Source organism: Dasypus novemcinctus, chromosome 2, assembly GCF_030445035.2.
Source record: "Dasypus novemcinctus isolate mDasNov1 chromosome 2, mDasNov1.1.hap2, whole genome shotgun sequence".
Classification (NCBI taxonomy): domain Eukaryota; kingdom Metazoa; phylum Chordata; class Mammalia; order Cingulata; family Dasypodidae; genus Dasypus; species Dasypus novemcinctus.
The window spans coordinates 90,701,749-90,726,072 of NC_080674.1; the positions used below are offsets into that span (position 1 = coordinate 90,701,749).

General features: G+C 38.5%; 1 long non-coding RNA gene and 1 pseudogene across 1 annotated transcript in view; both read left to right on the top strand.

Moving 5' to 3' along the window:
* Window positions 1–8,395, top strand: part of LOC139436183 (uncharacterized) — an 89,846-nt gene extending 81,451 nt beyond the window's left edge. Inside the window, exon 4 of the long non-coding RNA XR_011646200.1 lies at window positions 2,379–8,395. This is a non-coding gene — a long non-coding RNA (uncharacterized lncRNA). The remainder of the gene's footprint in view (window positions 1–2,378) is intronic.
* A 1,148-nt stretch (window positions 8,396–9,543) lies between these two features.
* Window positions 9,544–12,750, top strand: LOC101434683 (DNA-directed RNA polymerase I subunit RPA43-like; annotated as a pseudogene).
* The last annotated feature ends 11,574 nt before the right edge of the window (window positions 12,751–24,324 follow it).

A 24,324-nucleotide genomic window follows, 5' to 3' on the forward strand; every position in this document is an offset into this window, starting at 1 on the left:
TTACTCAATAGGAGCTATTCTTTCATTATGAGAAGTGCATTTTTAAAGGTCATTCTTATAACGATTCTACTATAATGCCCCAACATGCATAGTGTCTCTAGGTGTTTAAGTGATGTCTCCAGTTTGCACATAGGACTTTCTAAAATAATTTTTGAATAGGTTCATTGTTAGTTTTTAAATCTATTACTGGTAAAAGCATAAAAAGAACTTTGCTGGATGACTTTTGGCCATATTTAGAATATTTGTTAAAAAAATGAAGAAACTGTATTTTAAGTGTTCATCTTTGATAGTTGAATCATAAGGTGACTTATTTTCTCTTTCATACTTTTTAAAATTTTCCAAAATTTCTATAATAAACTTGCTCTATAATTGGAATAACATACTTTAATTCTTTTCAAAGAGTAGTGTGTAGTAAGCTAGGCACTTTCACCTTTTCAACAATTATGATATATTTTAAACCAGTGAAAAATATTTTTGAAACTCACTGGTAAAACGTATGCAATTTAAAGCTTTATTTTCCATCCTACTGATCCTCTTGGTGTTTTTTCTTTTTTTCAATAGGCGCTCTTCTGTGTCCTCTCTAGATTAACACTCATGAGCTCTAAACACACTTCAATAACTGGTATGCAGTAATATGCGAGAAAAACAAATACTCCTTCAATGTACCCAGGCATTAAATCTGACCTCTGGCACTCTTTGAAAAGGATGCTGTTCCTATTGCCTTTCTGACATTCTTGAGGTACCTAAACTGTATAGGACCATATCCATTATTCCAAGGATCAAAAAAGATTTCATTTAGTTCAGGAGCAATAAAAACTTTCATGTAGCCTCATTTAAGTCACCAGTTTAATTTTCTCCTCTCACTCTTCTAAGATGCTTAAATAAGAAAAGTAAATTCAAAATCAGCTGTGTTCATAATTGAGCAGTATAGTCTATACATGCACAGAATTGGAGACCAAGCAAAATCTTCAACCCTCATTTTTTGATAACCAAAAGCAACTTTGGTGTTCTTGCCCTTGGGCTCACCCTCAGTGCTTTCTAGGTAAAACTTCTTGGCTTCTCTCTGTTAATCAGGAAAAAGGTGATTGGATTGAGTCTTATTTCACCTGAAGTATTTTGTCTCCTTATCTGCACCAGTCATTACATCCTGAGGCAGTTGTAACTAGGACTGCTGTAATGATCTTACAAAAGACCTATTCCTCCAACATTACCAATCATTAACTGTCCAAGACAAGATGTGACATGCCACTGCCCTCAGACAGTTCATCCAGGAGTCTCTTGACAAATATAATCCCTCTTAACCTTTGTTCATGTCAATTTTATTTCTTACAGTGTCAAGCTACCAATTTTTCCAACTCAGCACTCCCTAGTTGGACCAAGGGATTTTTTTTTTTACTTCAAAGAGAGGTGCTACTCTCTTTTCACATCTGATTGTATCCTATATTAATAATTCTTTGAATAGAGTTTTAAGTAGATAAATATTTCAAATAGCAAAGCCTGATGCTGATACTTATGCATGTTTTCTTTCCCGTCATTTTTGCTGAAAATTTTATAATTTGAACAATCAAAGTCTGAACTTAATCATGTGCCACTGTTTCATGTTCAGCAATTTGGATATTTGCTTAAAGTAAGAGAAGCATGACATTTGTCTCCAGTCTTGAATTCTTAGCTTTACGTAACTGTCCAGGAAATTATAAAATGATTTCTTTTGTAAAACTGGGACCACTGCTTCAAAATATCTCCATCCTTTTCTTTCTAGTGATTAAACCTATGCAAAACTATAAAATTGATGTTTAGCACTAGCAATAATGTAACCAAGTGTTAATAATCAACAAATAACTGATTAGTAAATCATTACATAAGACATAAGTGCCTTTATATTATGAAATAGCAAAAGGTTAATACCTGAAATTAGTGAATTACTGGGTAGAGTGGTCCCACCCCTGTTTATAGTTACTGTAGACTTAACCTCACCCTTGTGTATGTTTGCTGAGATGGACCAAGTGCTAAGGGAGAGGGTGGTACATAGAGAAGAGAAGGAAAGAGGAAGATCTCCTGGGAGATACAGAAAGTAAGGATCAATGGATCTAAGGAGTAAACTCAAGAAGAGCTTTTAAAATTAATGATTGACCTCTGTAACTTTCATATATTCAATTACAAAACAAACCCTTGGATTTTGAGGTCGTAAGTAAGTTTTCTCTCTTAAAAGTGCCATTAGGTATGCTTAACTTTCCCAATATGTATAATTTTTAAAAATTGATAGTTTGAATTTTGGAGTAGGAAGACTAGTTATAACGTTTAGCTCTTTTATGTATTGAGGTATTATTGTTTGCTAATTATTTCATGTTCTCTTATTTTTTTCTTTCTCTTGTAATCAGATTTTCAGTTCCTCCAGGCCTGGAAAAATATTGTACAATGCTTAAAGGCATGAATTCTGAACTCTGACAGAGCTGGATTTTATTCCTGACTTCAATCAAATTATTAACTTCTCTAAGCTTCAGTTTCCTCATGTTTAAGAAGATGTTGCTGGTGTTAGGTTTCCAGGCTCTTGGTCATGTTGTGAGAAAGAATTCAAAGATGAGCCACAAGTTAAGCAAGCAAATAAAGGATTTAATGAGAAATGAAAGAATTCGAGAGTACACACTTGAGACCTGAGTGCAGGTGTGCTCAAGGGTGAGATGCATGCTGGGGCTGGGGCTGGGACTGCATCCTTATTTAAGGCTGGTCTCCCCGCCTTCCTTCCTCCATGAAAATGAAGGCTTGTGAGTTATACCATTCTCACTGGTTCTGCGTATGCAGAAGGATTGGAAACACAACATTTTTATTGGTTCTTAATGTCTGCTGGCCTGAGTGGGAATTATGGGAGGGGGTAAAAATGGGCCTCTCATTTTCTATTGTCTCCAGGTATTTGGCCTTGGGTGGTTGTCCCCTCCCTTCTTGGGGGGACTTTCCACTGTCAGGCACAGGCAAAGATGGGTGACTGTGAGCAGGAGATTTACACAGACCTATTTTGTCCTCATTGCCCTAGTGCTTTCCTAAGCACCCTTCTTCTCCTCAGGTTCCAGTTATAGCTTGCCTCAACTCCCCTCTCAGAGTTTACTCCCCTATTCTCAAGGGGAAACTGAAGGACGATAGTCATTTTTCTGTAGCAGCTTCCTACTGGTTAGGGGCAGTATTCCCTGCCTGATGGGGTGTAAAACTCTCTAGCTATTCTATTGAGGCTGAGAGGAGGTGTGCTTGGGATGGTGGTTGGAACTGGTAGGAAATCTCACATGATCATTAATTTGCTTTGTTAAGTATCCAACCTGGAAGAAAAAAACCTGATTAGGGCTTTAAAAATGCGCAAGGGTTTATTAAAAGAATAAAGAGAAAGTTTGAGAGTGGACCTAAAAGTGGTATGAGCCAAGAAAGGTTAGGAACATAGAGAATTGGAGGACTAGGTAGGTGGGTCCATAAGATATGGAAGAGGAGATGTACCCTAGTGTACATAAGCCTGTCCAGAGAAGGGGGTAGTAAGGTGAGATAAGCCTTGTTTCCACAAAGAAAGAAAATTCCATTTTGATGGTTTAGAGTACTAGCACATGTGAGAATGGGTGAGGGTTTCATCTTCTGTATTAGTTGGAGTTCTCTAGGGAAACAAAACTGACAGGAAAATTTGTAAATAGTATTAGATTTTATTTAATTGTTTCACATGACTTTGGGGATGCACAAATCCAAATTCCATAGGACAGATTGCAAACCAGAGGCTCTGATGAAAGTCCTTGATGAGTTCCATGCAATGCCAGCTATCTGAAGTAGAGATGGGGATTCTTTCTGATTGCTGAAATCACTTCCCTTTTTAAGTCCTTCATCTGATTGGATGAGACATCATTCATTGCTGATGGCAAGCTCCCTAGTTGATTTTAGATGTAACTAGCCATCTATGCAATCAACTCACTGATGATTAAAGTCCACGAAATGCTATTGTATTATAGTTAGCCCAGTGCTTGCTTGACCAAACAACTGGACACCATTACCTGGCCAAGTTGACACATTAGCCTAACCATCACAGTCCACCCGTTGTCAACTTCGCAGTTATACACTTCACCGTAAACCATACTTAATCTCTAAATAAAAACAATAGCAGGGAAGCGGATATGGTTCAACTGATAGAGTGTCTGCCTACCATAAAGAGGTCCAGGGTTCGAACTCAGGGCCTCCTGACCCATGTGGTGAGCTGGCCTCTGCACAGTGCTGATGCCCGCAAGGAGTGCCATGCCACATGGGAGTGTCCCCTGCATAGGGGAGCCCCACATGCAAGTAGTGCGCCCCACAAGGAGAGATATCCCATGCAAAAAAAAGTGCAGCCTGCCCAGGAGTTACACCGCACACACAGAGAGCTGACGCAGCAAGATGATGCAACAAAAAAAGAGACACAGATTCCCAGCAAGCAAGCAAACCTGAAGAACACACAGCAAATGAACATAGAGAGTGGACAACTGCGGTGGGGGGGGGAGGGGAGAGAAATAATTAAAAAATAAATCTTTAAAAAAAATAGAAGATATATATATTTCCACTAAAAATATTCAACTGTCTTGCATACAACCAGAAGCACACTAAATCCTTCTAGAATAGAGTGTAAGTCCTTGGGTAATAGTCATTCTTAAACTAGACATCCTTAAATACTATGACATGAAACTAATACAACTTATTTCATATGATAAGGGGAAAGGTTAGGGAAGAAAGACAGCAAAGATACTTGTTTTATGTGCATGTCCAAACATACTCATAACAAAACAAGGAAAAAATATTCATGACCATTACAGTCCTTGTTTCTGTAACTGGTCACATAGACGAAGTTCATATTTATCACTACCTTCTTCTACTACCTATTCATTCCATGTGCTCTTTACTCTCAGCAAGCACCTCAGCTGGCTGGAGTGACCTAGTGGGGTGACCCAAATTTTCATTCCTGAAGATTCTGGATCATTGTTAGTCCTGCCTGGATTGGGTTGTTGCAATTGACTTTAATGATAGGACATGGTAGTACTAAGAGACAACTTCGGGAATCTCCTGTATTCTTTTATCTCCACTGTGTAGTTGCAGTCCTATTTCCCATTGATAATAAGGATTAATCACCCTAGCCAGTATAGTAATTCCCTTCTTTGCCTACTCAGAGGCACAAGGATCCCAAAGTGGCCAGGTGGCAGTCTTAACTTTCCAGTTCAGTGGAATCATTGTTGTGATCCCCAATGGAAGCATTTTTCCTTTTGAAAATAAGACCTGTAGAGCAGTAGAGTTTAAGGTTGCAGGGGCAGGAAGCAAAAATTTTCCTAGTGGGTCACTAGGGGACATAGTGGGTGGTGCCACTCCCATTTTCACCCCTTGATTCCTGGACCCATGAATCCTGGCTACATGGGAAATAGTACCATATAGTGGATGCTGATTTAGAGCATATACAGCCTGCTGGAGAACATAGCTCCAGTCCTGCAAGGTATTGTCACCTAGTTGGTACTGTAACTAAATCTTTAAAAGGCTATTTCACTGTTCTATCAGTCCAGCTCCTTCAGGATGATGGGGAACATGGTAAGACTAATAAATTCCATGAGCATGTTCCCATTCCCACACATTGTTTGCTGTGAAGTGTGTTCCTTGATTAGAAGTGATGCTGTGTGGTATAGCATGGTGGTGGATAAGACATTCAGTAAGTCCATGGCAGAATTCGATGTTCCCATTGATATCATCATCATCCCAATCCTAAGGGTTCCACTTCTTTCCAATCAATGCCCTAACTCTATCAGCAGGCCATCCTGCAAATCAGCAGACCATCCTGCAAGGTTGAGATTTTATTTACCCTTCTAACGCTGCTCCTCTTACCATGAGATTCTGAGTCTGGTTTTCAGAGATCTCAAGTATGTGACCACACAAAACAAGATTTTCTTTCAGATAAATTTTCACATCATGCAACACTTAAGTTACAAATTTGAAGCCTTCAACTCGACCCTTTCTTTTGTAACTGTATCCAGTATATTTAGGAACAGCCAGCCAACATCATTGAACTTTTAACTCCACAAAAGTCTGTTTAGTTGTTAAAAACAGTCTTACCCAGAGACTTACTTCTTATAAGCATTTCTGTAACCATATCCAATAGTGATGTTTTGTGTATCTTTATTGCCAACTCATGCCATGGACTGTCAGTGGCCTCTTGATTATTGGAAACAGAAGCATTAGTGCCCTTGAATTGAATAAGAGTAGAAAGCCAATTGCAAAAATCACAGAACCAATTCAGAAATCCCATTTTTAAGATTCTGTTTCTCAAGAATCACTCCTGGTACCAAGTTGTATTAGTCAGGGTTCTCTAGGGAAACAGAACCATCAGGAGACATCTGTAAATAGTATGAAGTTTTATAATATTGCCTCATGAAACTGTGAGGATGCACAAGTCCAAATTCTTTTAGGCAGGCTGCAAACCAGAAGCTCCAATGAAGGTTGTTGATGAGTTCCCAGGAAAAGCTGACTGTCTGAAGTACAGATGGGAATTCTCTCTGAGTGCTGAAATCACTTCCCCTTTTAAGACCTCAAGTGACTGGATAATACATTACTCATTGCTGATGACAAGTTCCTCAGTTGATTGTAGAGGTAACCAGCACCTATGCAATCAACTCATTGATGATTAAAGTCTTTGAAATACCCTTGTATTACAGTTAGTCCAGTGCTTACTTGACCAAACTACTGTGCATCACTACCTGGCCAAGTTGACACATTAGCCTAATCATAACATTTTCTGTGGTTACTTCTTGCTGATTAGGGGTCAGGAAAGTCTTCATATAATTTTGGGGGATGCCCTAGGCATAAACTCACAAAAATAATATAGGCAATAACAAGACATGCATATAACAAGCAAAATAATGACAGTACTTAAGAGAGTCATTCTTTCATCTTATAGGTACATTCATTAATTACTTAGAAAATGTATCAAGTTTGACAAGACTTTTAACATGTTCAAGATCTCTCTGTATATAACCTAGAATAGAATATTCGTGAGGTGTATAGGTACAGCACTTAATACTAATCAATGCATAGTTCCTCTTTGAGCTGCAGTTAATAATTAAGCTCCAGGTTGCAATACCATACATGTCATCTCTCCATGGGAGCAGGCTGTAATGCCAGTTGTGTCTGTTTAGGTTCTACTCACATTACTCTAGTAATTATTGCTCCATTTGTTATAGCCATCACACAAGCAGCAAGCTGCAGCACCATTGGTCCTGGAGTGAACAGGAATTGTAGGCTCCAGTGTTTCATTGGCCTGGTTCTTAGTGTCCCCTGGCACTATGAAACAGAGCCAATCTGGAGGCAATATGTTCTAGTGATTTAGAGCCATCACTGGCTGCCATTGGAGCCTGAAACAGAAATGTATTTCCATTTACTTCAGGAGGATTACCAGGAGATTTGGTAGATATTTTTATTGTTTTAGGGGTCATAGTAACTAATATTGCCAATGATTCAAATGAGGAGGAACCATGAAGAGTACTGGAGCCCTGGTTTAAATGCACAAGAGACTTTGTCAACCCTGAAGTCTATTGCTTTTGATTTTTATACACTTTCTAAATACTTCCAATGCAATTTATAACATTAAAATCAAATGCACTTAACTATTTTTAGTATTTTACTTTTTAGTGTTACACCCTTACCATGATTATGTTAATTAACAGGTATTTTACAGGAAAAAAGTACTTTCTCAATTATTTTATGAAAACCTAAGATTCCCAATGGAATCAAGATTATCATCCCCCTACAACCACCTTAATATGCAGATTGAGGTGGCTTCTCACAGATTTCCCTGTTATGACGTTACTTTTTGTTATCAATATCAATTCAGATTTCTAATTAATAAAGCCTTCCTGGAATTATCTATTTATTGAAATACTTCAGTTTAGAAAATCCTTTTACAAACTTCCTGTAACCAGCCATAACCACATAGACTAGTTACTTCACCTTTAAATAAGCTTATTAAATTACAGTTAGCAACCAATGAAATTTACTTTATCCATTTATGTCTTGTCTTACATTCCTCTTTCTGTTCTATCATTTAACTTTAGGACAGATCTGTGTTTCTTCTTTAACTTAATTTCATTAAACACAAACTTACAATTTGCATCATTTTAAAGTTTTAATAAATATAATGCTAATTTATTTTATTAGTATCCTATAAACCTAAGGAGATCATACCCAAGCCAAATAAAATTGAAGCAATTATAGCTTATGCAAGAAATGTTATTTTTCCCTTCTCCACAAGATGCTAAAAAACTCTTTTTTTAGTAGTATTCTAAAATTATGAATAACCTTAAAAGCATACTGATGCCACATTCTGTAATATAATTGTTGAATTTGTTTTTAATTATAATTTAGAAAAATCTTTCCGTGGCTTCCAAGGACTTTTTCTTTACTTTCTGAAATTTGGCAATTAGATTATTAATTATTCTTATTCCAAGGCTGTTAAAAGGTTTAAATTTGGTTAATATGGTAAACCATGCAAACCAAGGTTTAATTTATAACATTTGCCCTAAAACTGGGGTATTACAGGACAAACTGCAAAACAGGGTTTATTCTGTAACATTTCCTCTGTCCTTATTATTCTTAATTTCACAGCTTAGTAGACAGTTTTAAGGTTAATTTACATTCCCCTATCTTATCACACCTAGCCTTTCCCCCATAGCTTTCTCAAAGACACCATGGGGAAGGCAGGATAGGTCAAGATGTTTAGGATTAAATTTTTCTTCTTCCAATAGTTTTTATATTCAGATTTCTATATGCTGTCCTATCCCACTTAGCTTCTCTAATTTGGGCTCTAGGTATATTTATTTATATCTATAAGCACTTATTTAATTTATAACAATTGGAATAGAACTCTTTTAAGAATATTCATTTGTTAATTTGATATTATCATCCAGAGGTATAAAAATAAATACTAATGTTTCTTATAATTTTCATTTTCTTACAAAATAAGTTTAACTGTAAAATAACATTATGTTCAAAAGATCTCTTTGAAGGCTATTTCTGATTGTCTAATATGCATTGTGACCATACAATTTTGCACAAAAATTTTGTTCTTTTTAGTCTTTGGCTTATTACCAAATTGTTCCCAATACTTTAAAATGCAATCTACAACATTTTTCTTTACTTCAGAGTTCTGCTCATTTCCCATTTTGATTTTGACAGACCTTGGATAAGCAACACCAATTGCAGTACATTTTACCAAAGCTAAGTACTCACTGAGGTCTTTGAAGTCTCAGGGAAAACTGGTTTCTCTTATGACCTGCTGCTTTCAGGATCCTCAGCACATGGGTGGGAGATCCCCCACTCCCCAGTTCTCCGAGATGGCAAGACTACTGTGGTTACTGAACTGGAAGAGTAGATGTCCAACCCCAAGAATCAAAGATTCCACTGGGCGGCAATCTTCTGAAAAAGGTCCTGGGATCCCACCTGGGGTGCCAAGTCAAAGGAAATCCTCCTGGGTCCCTCTGCGTTCTTGTCTGGAGCAGATGAATTGGAGTCCACACCAGGATGGTTGTATTAGTCAGCCAAAGAGGTGCTGATGTAAAATACAAGAAACCTGTTGGCTTTTATAAAGGGTATTTGTTTGGGATAGAAGTTTATAGTGACCAGGTCATAAAGCCTAAGTTACTTTCCCCCAGTCTATTGCCACGTGTTGGGGCAAGATGGTTGCCAATGTCTAACAAAAGTTCAGGCTTCTTGCGTTCCTCTCTTCCCAGGGCTCTATTTCTCTCTGGGCTCAGCTGCTGTGCTCTCTCCACAAGGCCAGCTGTAGACTCTCAGGTGAATGACTCTGTCTCTCTTCCTGGAGCTTTTGTCCTGTCTAAGGAGTCATCTTTATTCCTTTGTGTTCTTCTCCTGTGTGTTCACTCTCTGGGTTCCAGTTCAAAACCTCCAACTCTGTACTTTGCCATGTCTTTTCTCTGTGAGTCCCTGCCTACCAAGAGGCAGGCACTCAATGCCCTACTGAGGTGGTCCAATCAAAGTCCTAATCATAATTTAATCATGCACAGAGGAAAGATTAGTTTACAAATATAATCCAATATTTCTTTTGGGAACTCGTCAATAATATCCAACTGCTACAAAGGTCACTAGAGAAAGCATGTTTATTAACACCAGTGAAAGGATGGGAGACAGATCTCTTAAATCTGCCTTCCCATGAATCATGGGGAGCAGAAGTTTCTATGGATTCAAACAGGAGAGCAGAGTAGTTACCAACACAATGGCAAGTATATGCAGGGTGGGGCTAGTCTTTAAATAACCGTTACCAAAGGTAAGTTTAGTCTAGAATTACCATCACAATAGTAAGCATACACAAGGGTGAGGCTAGTCTCTAAATAACCATAAACAAAGGAAAGTTTAGTTTAGAATTACCATCATAATAGTCTACTAAGGGTGGGGCTCATCTCAAAATAACCATAAACAAAGGTAAGTTTGGTCTAGGATTACCATTAATGTGGTAAGCATACACAAAAGTGAGACTAGTCTTGAAATAACCATAAGCAAATGCAAGTTCAGTTTAGAATTACCACCACAATAGCAAATCTAGACTAAATTTAGCCAGTTTCAGCAATTTCAGACATTATCCTTTTTGCTGTTTTATAATATAAAGGCATCTATTTAATGATTTTTAAAAAACTCTTAGTTACTCTTAGTAAATTTTCACTTCAAAACAAATTGGGGGAAGTGGACTTGGCCCAATGGATAGGGCGTCTGTCTACCACATGGGAGGTCCACAGTTCAAACCCCAGGCCTCCTTGACCCGTGTGGAGCTGGCCCATGCACAGTGCTGATAGGCTCAAGGAGTGCCCTGCCACACAGGGGTGTCCCCCGTGTAGGGGAGCCCCACATACAAGGAGTGCGCCCTGTAAGGAGAGCCACCCAGAACGAAAGAAAGTGCTGCCTGCCCAGGAATGATGCCGCATACACGGAGAACAGACACAACAAGATGAAGCAACGAAAAGAAATAGATTCCTGGTGCTGCTGATACGGATAGAAGCTGTCACAGAAGAACACAGCAAATGGACACAAAGAGTAGACAATGGGGGAGGGGGGGAAGGGGAGAGAAATAAATAAATAAATTTAAAAAAAAACAAATTGGAGAGAAGCTTGACAACCCGCTTGTCTACAGGTTGCTCAGAGGCGTTATGGCCAAAGGTGGCTTCTGTGGGGCTTCTGGTGGGATCAGCTGGTGTCCTGCCTTGTCTAGAGTTGTCAACCTATAATGCAGCTTGCACCCTAGTGAGTAAGGGGGTGCTACTCCTGCTTGCTGGCGGGACCTCCCTGGAGGCACATGACGTTGTTGTTGTCACTATGCTAACTTAACTGGAAATGCTCAGGTATTAAGAACAGCTGGATGCGGAGCTTCTGCACTATTCTGAGAGTGATAGTATGGTTCCCACTGGGAAAACCACAGGCAGAAATTAGCAATTCAAAAGAGTGTTTCCTGACCTTTTAGATGTCTTCATTGCATATGACATCAAAGTAGTAGGTGAACTGGGAGATATTTATGATGATCAAGGACACATTCATCTTAACATTGAAGCAGATTTTGTTATTTTCAGCCCTGAGCCGGGGCAAAAACGTATGGGTACAGTTAATAAACTGTCTTCCAGCCACATTGGCTGTTTAATACAGGGGTGTTTCAATGCATCCACCCCGAAACCTGAGCAGATGCTGGCTGAGCAGTGGCAGATCCTAGAGATAAATGTCGGTGACAAACTAGAATTTGAAATATTTCATTTAGACTCAGATGCTGCTGGAGTATTCTGTATTTGGAGAAAATTAAATATCACTAGTTTACAATCCAAGTGCTCTAAACTTTCTAAAGAAGTAATGGAAACCAGCACTGAAGAAGCTATTGAAAAATCTCCAAAGGAAAACGAAAAAAGACCCAGAGATAGTGGAAGTGCCTTCTTTTCTGGCCTCTTAGGTTCAACTACAGAAACAAGAATACCAAGGGAACATCATCATTTGGAAAGCGTTGCTTTAAGAGGCACAGCTTATACCACCACTGTAGCTCTAAGGCCTACCTCTTTCAGATGTCAACCTGTGGCAAATGTGGCTACATTGCCAAGTGCAAGAGAAAAGTATATTTAGAGTGCCAAGGCTAAAAGACTAACTACCACTGGTTCAGGTTGAATGAGGCACCTAAAAATTGTCAACCGCAGATTCAGGCATGGATTCCTAAACCCAAGAGGGCAGCTGTTGTAGCATCCAGTTCATAAGGATTTCATTGATTAGTCGTGCAATAAATGTTCTAGGAAGGAAAGGAGGAAAGGAGGAAGGGAGGAAGGGAGGAAGAAGGGAAGACCCGGAGACTTATTAAGTGGAAGATGGTACCGCAGAGCTAGAAGATTTTGCAGATGTCACCACAAAGGTAGAGCCAGACCTACAGACAAGTAATAATGTGATGGCCTCTGGGAGGAAGAACTAAAGAAGAAAAAAAAGAAGACAAAGCACTGGAACAATCAGGACTAAGACCCAGTTTTCCAAGGCAGTGAATCCAGTCGTTACCGAAGTGACCATAAAAAGAAAAAAGGAAAAAAAAACATAATGAGGATGCTGAAGTTACCCCAATTTCAGAACACTTACCAAAAAAAGAGAAGAGGAAAGTAATTTTCCTAAGTGCATTCTAAACATGATTCAGTTTTTGAAAGTTTGATTTATACACAATAGATATATAAATGTTTTAAATGATATGAAATGCATGTGCATTCCAGTAGTTTCTGAAATGAGATACACTTGATTAGGAATTTTTGTGTGCTAAAATTACAAAATTTAGTATAAATTACTACAGGATAATACCAATCTTATCACAGTGTCATTCTATTATGTAAGAATAAAAAGGTAAGAGGCATTTTTGACTTTGACTCCTGAATTCTTTCAGATCATATACTAAATGAAATTATTTCTGTAATCTCAAGATTAGCAAGATGACATTATAATAGTGTTATTCCTATCATTAGAGAGAATGGGTTTGTTGTTGTTTTGGGAGTAATAAGTCATGATATTGCATGCACTTTTATTTCACTTTTTTAGAATAGGACATTTACCAGTTGTAGGTTTTCCTTTATCATTGCTACAACAGTATTGTATTTTTGGTGTTCAACTTGGCTTGGTCTGCCAAAGAAGCCTCAGTCAGTCTGCTTGAGAGGTATGTTGGAGGAAGAGAGTCTGATAAAGATAGAATAAATGTGATTCAAACTAGTGGGAAATTTCAAGATTACTTTTTAATGATTGGGCTAGGCTATTAGAAACTTCTGAAAAGAAAACAGCTGTTCAGTTTTCACTGAGAAACTTGGAAAACACTGATTATGAAATGACAAGCTAGTTTAACAAGTATTTCATCATTTACTCTATGTTCAATGACAAACAAGGTAGATGTAGTTCCTTCCCTTACAAGTGTCATAGGAAAGACAAATGCAAATACACAGTATATATATATAAAAGAAAATACAGACAATAATTAGAAATTGTTACCCAAAAAAAAGATTGTCCACTTACTATTGTTTTATCTGCACATAGATGAATGATTGAATTAACTCCCATTGTCAGCCGTATTTGTTGCCATTTCTCTAGTACCAGACAATGCTGACCTCACATGGCTTTTTATAATAAATTCTGCTAGTTGTATATCTAGATCTAAATCTATGATAGGACATAGAGTTTGGAGGGTGGCAGACAGTCACACTCTGTCTTCAAGTAGATGTATTGGACAGTGGCAGAGTATAGGCCAGTGTCTTTTCAGACAGTTTAGGTAATGTGGCTGTGAACCCTTGAAATATGGCTAGTCTAAATTGAGATGTTCTCTTAATGTAAAATATACAATAGATTTTGAAGATGTATGAAAAAATAATGTAAACTTAAATTCTATATTGTTGAAATCATAGTATCTTTGATATAGTAGATTAAATAAAATATTAAAATTAATTTTTAAAAAACTAAATTGGTCACATATGTTTATCAACCGAGCAACTAAAACTATTTTATTAGTAACATTAATGTGCTAAGTTTTTCCACTTTTCCAGCACTTGAACTAACTCCATTTGTGATTTCTTTTTTACAAAACAAATCTATTACAAGAGAGCATTGAAATTTAAAGACTCATTTTTAGGTTATTTTACATAATTATCCAATTATACTATGACTAGGCAACTTGGTAATAGAAAATTAATTTATTTTTTTAAGGGGGTACCCTCCAAGTTTGTACCAGTTATCCAATATACAACCTAAGAAGATATAGCCGATATATTCTTAGAGTTTCACAACTCAAAGTACAAAAGTAGCAGGTGAACCTTAAATATGATTTATAAGCTTCTAGACACAAGCAGATGGAAAAGTTAAGAGTAAGCACAGATTAGAAAAGAAGAAAGAATTTTACACACTTGCTTAGAACATGGAAAGACCCAACTTTAGAATCATCTTCACACAAACCATACACTGTCTGCCCACAGCAGAAAACCTGCCCAGATCCTCCAGCCTTGGCCCTCCAGGGAAATTCCTGGGCAGCTGCTAGGCATGGAGCTGAGGGATCTAAGGAATACTTGCAACTGATGAGACACAAATTGGGGCTGCTCTGGGGGCTGCATCCCCATTAGCTACCTCTCATAAGGGATAAGGCCCTGCAAGCTTTTTCATTGGATGGGAAGAGGCTCTGCTTTGGCTGTGGCCTGCTGGACTGGGCTACTAAGAAAGGGATCATTTAAGTTATCTTTTTTCTTTTTGGGAGGGGATTTTTCCCATGCTCAAGGTTTGCCTTGTGCATAGTACAATTGATAAAAATCCTTCAGGCTCTCATTCTGATATAGAGCCATAAAAATGCTGGACTTAGGCAAACAGACTTGGCCCAGTGGTTACCGTGTCCGTCTACCACATGGGAGGTCCACAGTTCAAACCCTGGGTCTCCTTGACCCATGTGGAGCTGGCCCATGTGCAGTGCTGTTGCGCGCAAGGAGTGCCCTGCCATGCTGAGGTGTCCCTTGCGTAGGGGAACCCCACGCAAGGAGTGCGCCCCGTAAGGAGAGCCGCCCAGCACAAAAGAAAGTGCAGCCTGCCTAAGAATGGCGCCACCCACACGGAGTGCTGACACAAAAAGATGACGCAACAAAAAGAGACACAGATTCCCATGCCGCTGACAACAACAGAAGCAAAGAAACAAGACGAAGCAAATAGACACAGAGAACAGACAACCGGTGGGGGGGGGGAGGGGAGAGAAATAAATCTTTTTTTTAAAAAATGCTGGACTTAGGGTATTTCTAGCCATTTTCCTTCCCTCTTACACAAGAGATCTAACTGGAGTATAGGATTGTAGTTATCCCAGGAGAGGGTGACTGCGTTTGTCAGTCTTAGTGGTGTCCCACTCTTAGACTTGACTGAATGGAGACTGCTCACCATCTCAGTGTACCAGGGATCAGTAATCTTTGCCACTGGGTATCCCCAGGGCCCTTGAGGTGTTGGGAGATGTCTGGATCCAGTTCCCAGACCAAAGTTACCATACCAGACTTCCTCCCTAGGAAAGGGGCTGACTAGAGACTCTTCTTTCAGCTCACTTTTGCAGTGGGCTTAGGAAATGGCCATGAGAAAGACTTTGAGATTGACCAAATGACTAGGGACTGGAAGTCAGAACTCATTTTATGGCTGCTATCAGGAACCAAGGTTTGCAGTTAAAGCAGACATCAAGAAGCCAAAGATTGCTTGTTCTATGGCTTGCAGGTGGATAGCCTTGGGGGCCCTGGAGGTAATGAATTAACAAGGATCTCAGGGCCTCCAAGGCACTGAGGAAGAAACAAACCATTGAAAATGTCCAAGGGTGGGAGTCTTGGAGCCTCACTAACAAATGCATTTTCGATTTCTGAGACATTCACAAACCCAACAATGAGAAGGACAGCAGTAGTCAGAAGATTGATGGCACCCTAATTTAAAAGGGTCAACTACTGGCCTGAGGAGGTGCCACAAGAAGTGGTAGTTATATTCTGAGTGGAAGGCATAAGGAAATGATAGGGAAATCACAGGAAAGTGGAGGAGGGAACAATGAAGGGTATGAAGGTGACCTCAAGCCTAGTCAGGCTTCAAGGGCAGTTTTACCCGTTACCCAGGTTCTTCTTGAATCTTCCATGTAGGGGTACTAGCCCCTGCCACCTCTGAAGAAGAAACGGAAGAAACCTTGTCAGGCCAAGATTATGTCCTGTGGAGATAAGACCAAGACTTGAGAGGTAGAACTGACGGGCTTGTAGAAGGGATGGTGCAAGAGAAATGACAGAAACTACCAAAAGTTGGGGTGGAGAATGTTACCATGTGGTGAAGAGATTTGGGGACTGGTAGACTCCTAACAGACTTCTACATGACTTGTCCCCAGTCAAGGCCCAAGGACAGTTTCACCCACTGCCCAGAGTCTCCTTGAATCTGTATGGCATGGGGACTAGCCCCTGCCACCTCCGAAGAGGGAGCCAGAACACTCCGGGTAGACTGGGATTATATCATGTGAAAGCCAATCCAGAAACCCGTTTGAAATGGTAGGAGGGAATGGTGCAAGGAAAAGGTGAGTGGACAAAAGAAGTGACTGAAAATGGTGGGAGGAAATGGTGGACAGATAAAAGAGAGTTTAGACAGGTTCTGATTAAAAGCCTAGGCTCCAGTCTTCATTGTGTGGTGGGGAGTATTACCAGTTCTCCTGGTTGGCCCGCCAAAGATGTTGCCAGTGGTGGGTTTTCAGGTTCTTGGCCATATTGCAAGAAAGAATTCAAAGATGGACCATAGGTTAAGTAAGCAAGTAAAGGGTGTAATGAGAAAGGAAAGAAAGCAAGAGTACACACTGGAGACTTGAGTGTGGGTGTGCTCAAGGGTGAGATGTGCCCTCTGGCTGGGGCTGCAGCATTTTTTAAGGCTGGTCTCCCCCCTCCCTTCTTTCCTCCATGTAAATGGAAGGCTTGTAAACTACACCATTCCCATTGGTTCTGAGTATGCAGAAAAGTTTTGGAAATACATTTTCTTTGGTTTTGAGTGTCTGCTTCCTGAGTGGAAGTCAGGGGAGGGGTACAGATGGGCTTCTCATTATTGTCTTCAGGCATTTGGCCTAGGGCGGTTACCTCTTCCCTTTTTGGTGGGACTTTCTGCGGTCAGGCACAGGCAAAGATGGGCGACAGAGAGCAGGAGTTTTGTACAGAACTGACTGTTTTGTCTTTATCACCTTAGTTCTTTCCTACAACACCCTTCTCCCACTCAGGTCCCTGTTCTAGCCTGCTTCAATGGGAATAATAAGAATATCTTCCTATAGGATTTTTCAGTGTAATAAATAATGTAAAGTGAATAAAATGATGTAACATAAATAAAATGTTCAGCACAGTACTAGGCAAAATAAATGTATAAAACAATTCTGGCTGCTACTACTACTTCTACTGTTTCTATGGATATTATGTCTTGCTATCTTACAGTATATAATTCTTTTTGCTGAATGACTATTTTAAAATCAAGACATTGGACTTCATTATTTATTATTCCTAATTCTAATTTACCAAAGTATCTTTGAATTCTATTCCTAACTTAAATGTTAACCAACATATATTTTGTGACTCCTCTTTTCCTGCTCCTACCTTTTTTCTTTCAATGACCTCCATTCTTTGTTGTCTCTGTTTTCCCAGGGTTATGGCAATAAAGCACTAAAAAACTACCAAGTATTCAGTAATTTATTTTTTGGAGTCCTACTGTATGCTAAGCACTTTTCTGGGTGTTGAGGTTTAAACGCATGCAGCTTACTTGAGAGGAGAAAGGCTATAAACAAGGTTCCTGATTTCACAGGACTTACTTGCTCTTGGTGTTCGAGGAACAGCAAGGCTACAGCAAAGTGAACAACACGGGAGAGTGAATGAAATGAAGGCAGAGAAATAGTCAGTGACTAGATCATGTAAAGTCTAAAGTAAGGACTTTGGATATTATGCTGAACATGGGAAGTCATTGGAGATTTTGTAGCAGATGATTGACATGACTTTTATTTTAAAATACTCTTTCGGGCTACCGTTAGGAGAATAAATTGTGAGAAAACAAAGATGGTCAGGGATACCAAGCAAAACATGTTGAACTTGGACTTGTGAAATAGTGATGGAAATGGTGAGAACAGATCAGATTCCAAATATATTTCACATTTAGAGCCAAATGATAGTTTGCTTATGGAATGTAAAATGAGGACACTCAAGGAGAACTCTGATTTTTCTCCTATGTAATGGAGTTGCCATTTACTGAGATAAAGATGACTGAGGGAGGAACAGGCTTATGGAGATGGATGAAATCAAGAGTTTTATTTGGAACATGTTAAGTTTTAGATGTGTATTAGACATGCAAACAGGGATAGTGAGTAGGTATGAAAGTCCAGTCCCCATTCTGTGACTTTTAAGTTTGCTGGTGTTGAAATGAACCAGGCCTACTGGCTTTTCTTCTATCATATATGCTTTAAACTCTTACTGTAGGAATAGTGTATCAGATGCATTCTATTTGTTTGTCAACACATCATATGAAAGTGCAAGACTGATTTTCACCAAATTTGAGGTTATGTTTGGGATGGCCTAACTAAAACTAAAGATTTCAAGACGTGATAATCTCTCAGAGAAGCTGAAATTAGGGCACAATAAGAAGTCTATATGACTACTTTCTAGGAAAGACATGATAAAGGCATCACAACACAGTGGATGGGAAGAAACAAGCAATGGCTTCTAAGGTACAGGAACTCCAAGAGGCAGTTGATTTACAATTGGCTGCTTCCCATATGGGTAACTCTGGGTATTATACTCTAGAGGAAGCAAAAACAGCAAATTATTGATTTCTCTTTACTTATTTCTTTTTATGACAATGCATTTATTATGAGGAAATGGACATGGGAAAAGAAAAGTTACTATGCAAAACTAATGAAAATATTTGCATAACCTCAACTAATTACAAATCCAAATCCAAAGGAAAACTGGAATGTATTACAGTTTCTAAAGAAACTATTGGACTCAGCACTGGCTGTGTTTAGAACTCAGCATTCTTTCTTGGCATTCTCCTTGCTTCCAGAACCTCTGAACCCACTTCCTTCTGCTACTTTACCCAACTTGGATGAAAGATGTAGAAGCAATACCAGTTTTTATGTTTGTGATTAGTGTAGCTAACTCATATATTAAACTGTAAACAGTCATTCAAGTAAGAGGAAACTATCTACTATATTTAAAGACATATAATGTTCAAACTATAATATAGTTTCTAAAGAATACATATATATGTAACTATATAAATGAAGCATATATAAGTATACATAAGACATAAATATAATATAAATATGCATAAATATAAATATAGTCACTAGACTGTCAACAGAAAGTATTTAAGGTAAGTTACATAGACTGTCAGAATCTGTCATATATCATGTTTCTATTTAGTGCATCCAATTGCCCTAATGGTTACGTGAATGAAAGCAAGCTGATAAGCTGCACGCTATCTCTAGAAAATGGGTGCCAAGACTGGTTTGGATGCCTTCCAGGAATAGAAGTAAACAGAGAACAATTAAGGCTTATTTACATAGTTGTAGTTATTTTAGATTAAAATGTACCACATTATTTTTAAACTTTTAATTTAAAATTTCAAACATAATATCTTGGTTTTAAATGTGAAGAGTACCTCCTTTAAAGTGTTCCTAAAATAAAGAGAATATTTAGTAGCATAAATAACTATGATAGAACTCTTCTCTTGCCTGCATGATATATGAAGAATTCCAGTCCTTCATTTAGCATCTTTTAGAAGTACTAGATTTATAAGAAAAATGTAATCATAGTTTTATTTTCTTAAGTGCTCTCAGAAGTTTCATTAAGCATTTATTAACTGTTACCATGCTTACAGTTTACCTCAGGCTTAATGTTAAATACATTGCTTGTTTTTTGTGAAGACCTGAAAAATATATCTTAAATGGGAAAGAAATAAACCATTTCTTGAAAGACAGAAGAAATGCGGAACTGAGAAATACGCATGTTCACTTGCCACAAAAAGTAAGTAGCATTTTTTTTAAAGAGAAGAAAAATCAAATACTTTTCTCCCTCAACCAAGTTAAAAATTAGTTACTTGGAACTAACAATGAGAAGTATAACAGAGACAATAGCAGAGACTTTGTGCTTGATATTGTTCTATGAGGCTTAATTCAACACAGTGTGTGTAAAACATTGTCCTGGCCCTGAAGCTCTGCTGCCTTCTAAGGTATATGAAGCATGCACTGGTGGAGACCACATGACCTGGAGCCATGTGATCTAGAACTTCAAATGCCAGGCTGTAGAGATCATTTGGTAAGCCATGAAGAACAACTGACGATTTAAGGGGGAAGGAGAGTTATGCATTAAAAAAAAATGAACTCTTGGGAAAGGAGGTCAATAATTTGCCAAGGGTGAAGAACTGGTAACTAAAATATTTGAAAGGAGGACTTCAAGAGACAGCGTCAGAGCAGATGTGGCTCAAGCAGTTGAGCACCTACCTCCCACATGGGAGGTGCCAGGTTCAGGTCCCAGTTCCTTCTTAAAAAAAAAAGACAACATCGTACTCATAATGTATTTATAAACTGTATTTATAATGTATTTAAAATCTGTAATTGGACTTTTAAATATGGGATTCTAACTGATATATCAGAGTTTTTAGATGCGAGTGAAATCTTAGAGCTGAGTGAGAGTGGTGGTAAAAACCTGGTCAGTGGTTTTCAAACCTTTTTCTTTTAATAATAAGTACTGACATGTAAAGATAAAAAATGAAGCAACTATTCACAAGAACTCATTAATACTAATGAAAGCAGAACTGAGCTGGTTGACCTGGGAATGGGGTTGGAGATACCATCATGTCTTAGTGTGACCCTGAGGCATCTCTGCACAATTCTATGGCTCTGCCCAATACAAAGTGGGCTGGGGGACTTCTCCAGTTTCTCTCTATTCCCTCAGCTATGATAAAGCACCTGGTTTTCATGAAGATACATCTTTAGACCTTGGCAAGTCTTCAAATTAGTCAATAGCACCACAGTATATATTCCTGTCCTCCCTCCCCCAAAATGCAGCATATTATTATTTTGTAAGAGTAAATACACACATGATAAGTAGAAAACTACACTTTCATCCTGAAATGACAGTACAGGTAATTCCTTAGGCTCACCTGTTACTTACATGGCTTATTCTACCACAACAACCTAGATTAATAATGAAATTTTTCCTATAGAATCCTTAGTATTGTCTTTTCTATAACCCATTTTTGGCTTAATATTAGATCTAGTATTTCACTCTAAAACGTCCTAATAGAACACATAATAGAAACTAAATGCAACACACAACTTCATTCTCACTGTTGAAAATTACTATGGAAGAATAGTGAATGGATTTGTGACATTCACATCAATTCTATATGTCCTCTTAAGGTATGATGAAGTTCTTAAATCTATGAAATATCAATTTGAACAATTTAAAGCTGTCCATGTTTTTTAAAAATACACACATTCAGATACACAAACACAGACAAACCTAAGTAAAGGCTTTTTCTAAGTAATTTGAAATTCCTTATCATCCATGTTAATAAAGGGCAGATGATCTTCATTTAGTTAATGGCTTTAATTTTCCACCTTGTCAAATATTTTATTGATCCTTCTGCTAAATAATTTAAACTTAACTTCCTCTTTCTCTCTTTGCATCACCCTCTTAAAGAACTAGTGAGTAATAAAAACATAAAATTGGGCAAAAGATCTAGAGAGGACAAAAAAGAAATTCTGAATGGTTCATAGCCTGTATGATCAATAGGTGACTACCCTATTTCATCTCCTAATTCTCTTGTGAGCTAGCATGGGAAGATGCAATTTGCTAATAGGGAAACAGGCAAAAAGAATATATTCATTATGCTAATTCCACATGATTTATCCAATGTCACCCTGAGCTAAGGCTCAGCATAGAATTAAGTGATTATTGAGATAATCCAAATAGGGTATTGGATTACCGAAGAAGCACATGGATCTCCTCAGAAAATTTAAAAATAGCGTTGGTGCTCATCTCATGTTTGCTTTATTTTGTGTGGGTGTTTGTTTTGTTTGTTTTAAGGACTTATTTTTCATTTATTTCTCTCCCCTCCCCCAGTTGTCTGCTCTCTGTGTCCATTCACTGTGTGTTCTTCTGTGTTCACTTGTATTCTTATCAGCAGCACCGGGAATCTGTGTCTCTTTTTGTTGTGTCATCTTGCTAATGTCAGCTCTCCATGTGTGTGGCCCCACTCCTGGGCAGGCTGCACTTTTATCGCATGGGGCAGCTCTCCTTACGGGGCACACCCCTTGCACATGGGGCATCCCTACACGGAGGACACCCCTGTATGGCAGGGCACTCCTTGCGCACATCAGCACTGCACATGGGCCAGCTCCACACGGGTCAGGAGGCCCTGGGTTTGAACCCTGGACCTCCCATGTGGTAGGCGGATGCTCTATCCATTGAGCAAAATTCACTTCCCTCATGTTTGCTTTGTATAGAGATAATTTCATCTGAAGATATAATTGTTAACTCTGGAGAAAATAACTGGTTTTCAATAGCATTAAGCACTTCAATTAAAATTCAAAAGTATTTGTTGCACACTTATTCAGCTTAAAGCATTATGCTGGGAGGTGTTCCAGGACAGCAACCCATGGGCCCCTCCCTTCAAGGGACTTCAACTGTCAGAGACACTATAAAATGCATAAGAATAATTATTAAATGCTTATAATAACATTGGTGCTATAAGAGATATACAAAAAAGAGGGAGTAATTACATTCAGCAGAATCTGATAAAAGAAAAGTAGTGAGTAGAGATAAGGTGAAACAAGACTGGGCATGAGTAGATAATTATAGAAGCTATATAATAGGTACACAGGGGTTCATGATACTATTTTGTCCATTTTTTATGTATTTGAGGTTTTTGTAATAAAAAAATTTCTCACAAAGTATTCAAAGAAGTGACATTTGAGATGGACCTTGACAAAGGGCATTGTTTTTTTAAATATATTTTTTATTGAAGTATATCATTTACATATGAACATACATAAACAATAAATGTGTAGTAAATGTGAACTTACAATATAAATATGCACAACATCATACAGGGGTCCCATACATCACATTACCCCTCCACCAACACCTTGAATTGTTGTGATACATTTGTTACAAACTATGCAAGAGCATCATCAAAATATTACTACTAACTATAGTCCATATCTTACATTTGGTGTATTTTCCCCCAACCCACCTGATTTTTAAAATATGTTTTTATTACAGAGGTTGTAAACTTACAAAATAATCATGCGCATGTGTCGAAGTCCCATGCAACACCCCTTCACCAACACACCACACCATGGTTGAATATCTGTTATAGATTATGAGATAATATCATCAGACTGCTATCACCAACCATGGTCCATAGGGTACATTTGGCACACTTTTTCCATACTCTCCCTTATTAAAACAAAAATCTAAACCCCCTCTTGACATAGATGTGGAATGGACACAACCAAGCCAAGGTCCACAGGAAGGAGGAATACAGTAAGGATCAGAGTGAACTTAATGATATTTCTATTCATGAACTATTGTGGTTAATAATCGAGAATATGTGGCATTGATGTGGAAAAAGTGGCCATGGTGGCTGCTGGGTGCAGGGAAGGGGAGGAAGAGAAGAGATGTGGAGGCATTCTTGGGACTTGGAGTTGTCCTGGGTGGTGCCCCAGGGACAATCGCTGGATGTTGTATGTCCTCCCATGGCTCCCTGGATGGAACGTGGGAAAATGTGGGCTATGGTGTGGAACACGGGACATGGGGTGCAGCGATGCCCAGAGATGTACTCACCACTCGCAATGGATGTGACATGATGATGGGGGAGAGTGTTATTATGGGGGGAGTGGTGGAGTGGGGGCGGTGGGGGCGAATGGGGACCTCATATTTTTTTAATGTAATGTCTTTTTAAAAAATGAATAAATTGAGTAGAATTTGGAAAACAAAACAAAACAATATATGGTACATCTTTGGCATTGATGCAAGAATATTACAGTATTGCTATTAACCACAGACCAGAGAACATACCAATTGTATTTTTCCCATGCTTCTCCATATTCTAACCACCTTGAGGTAGTGATATACATCAGCTCTAGTTCACAGAAGGACACTCTTGCATCTGTACCATCAAATACTCATCCACCTCTGGGTTCAGTGTGTTATTCAGTCCCTAAATTATTCTCTAGCTCTTTTTCAATTGACATTTACTTGCCCAGGCTACCCTTTTTAGCCACAATCCCATTTATAA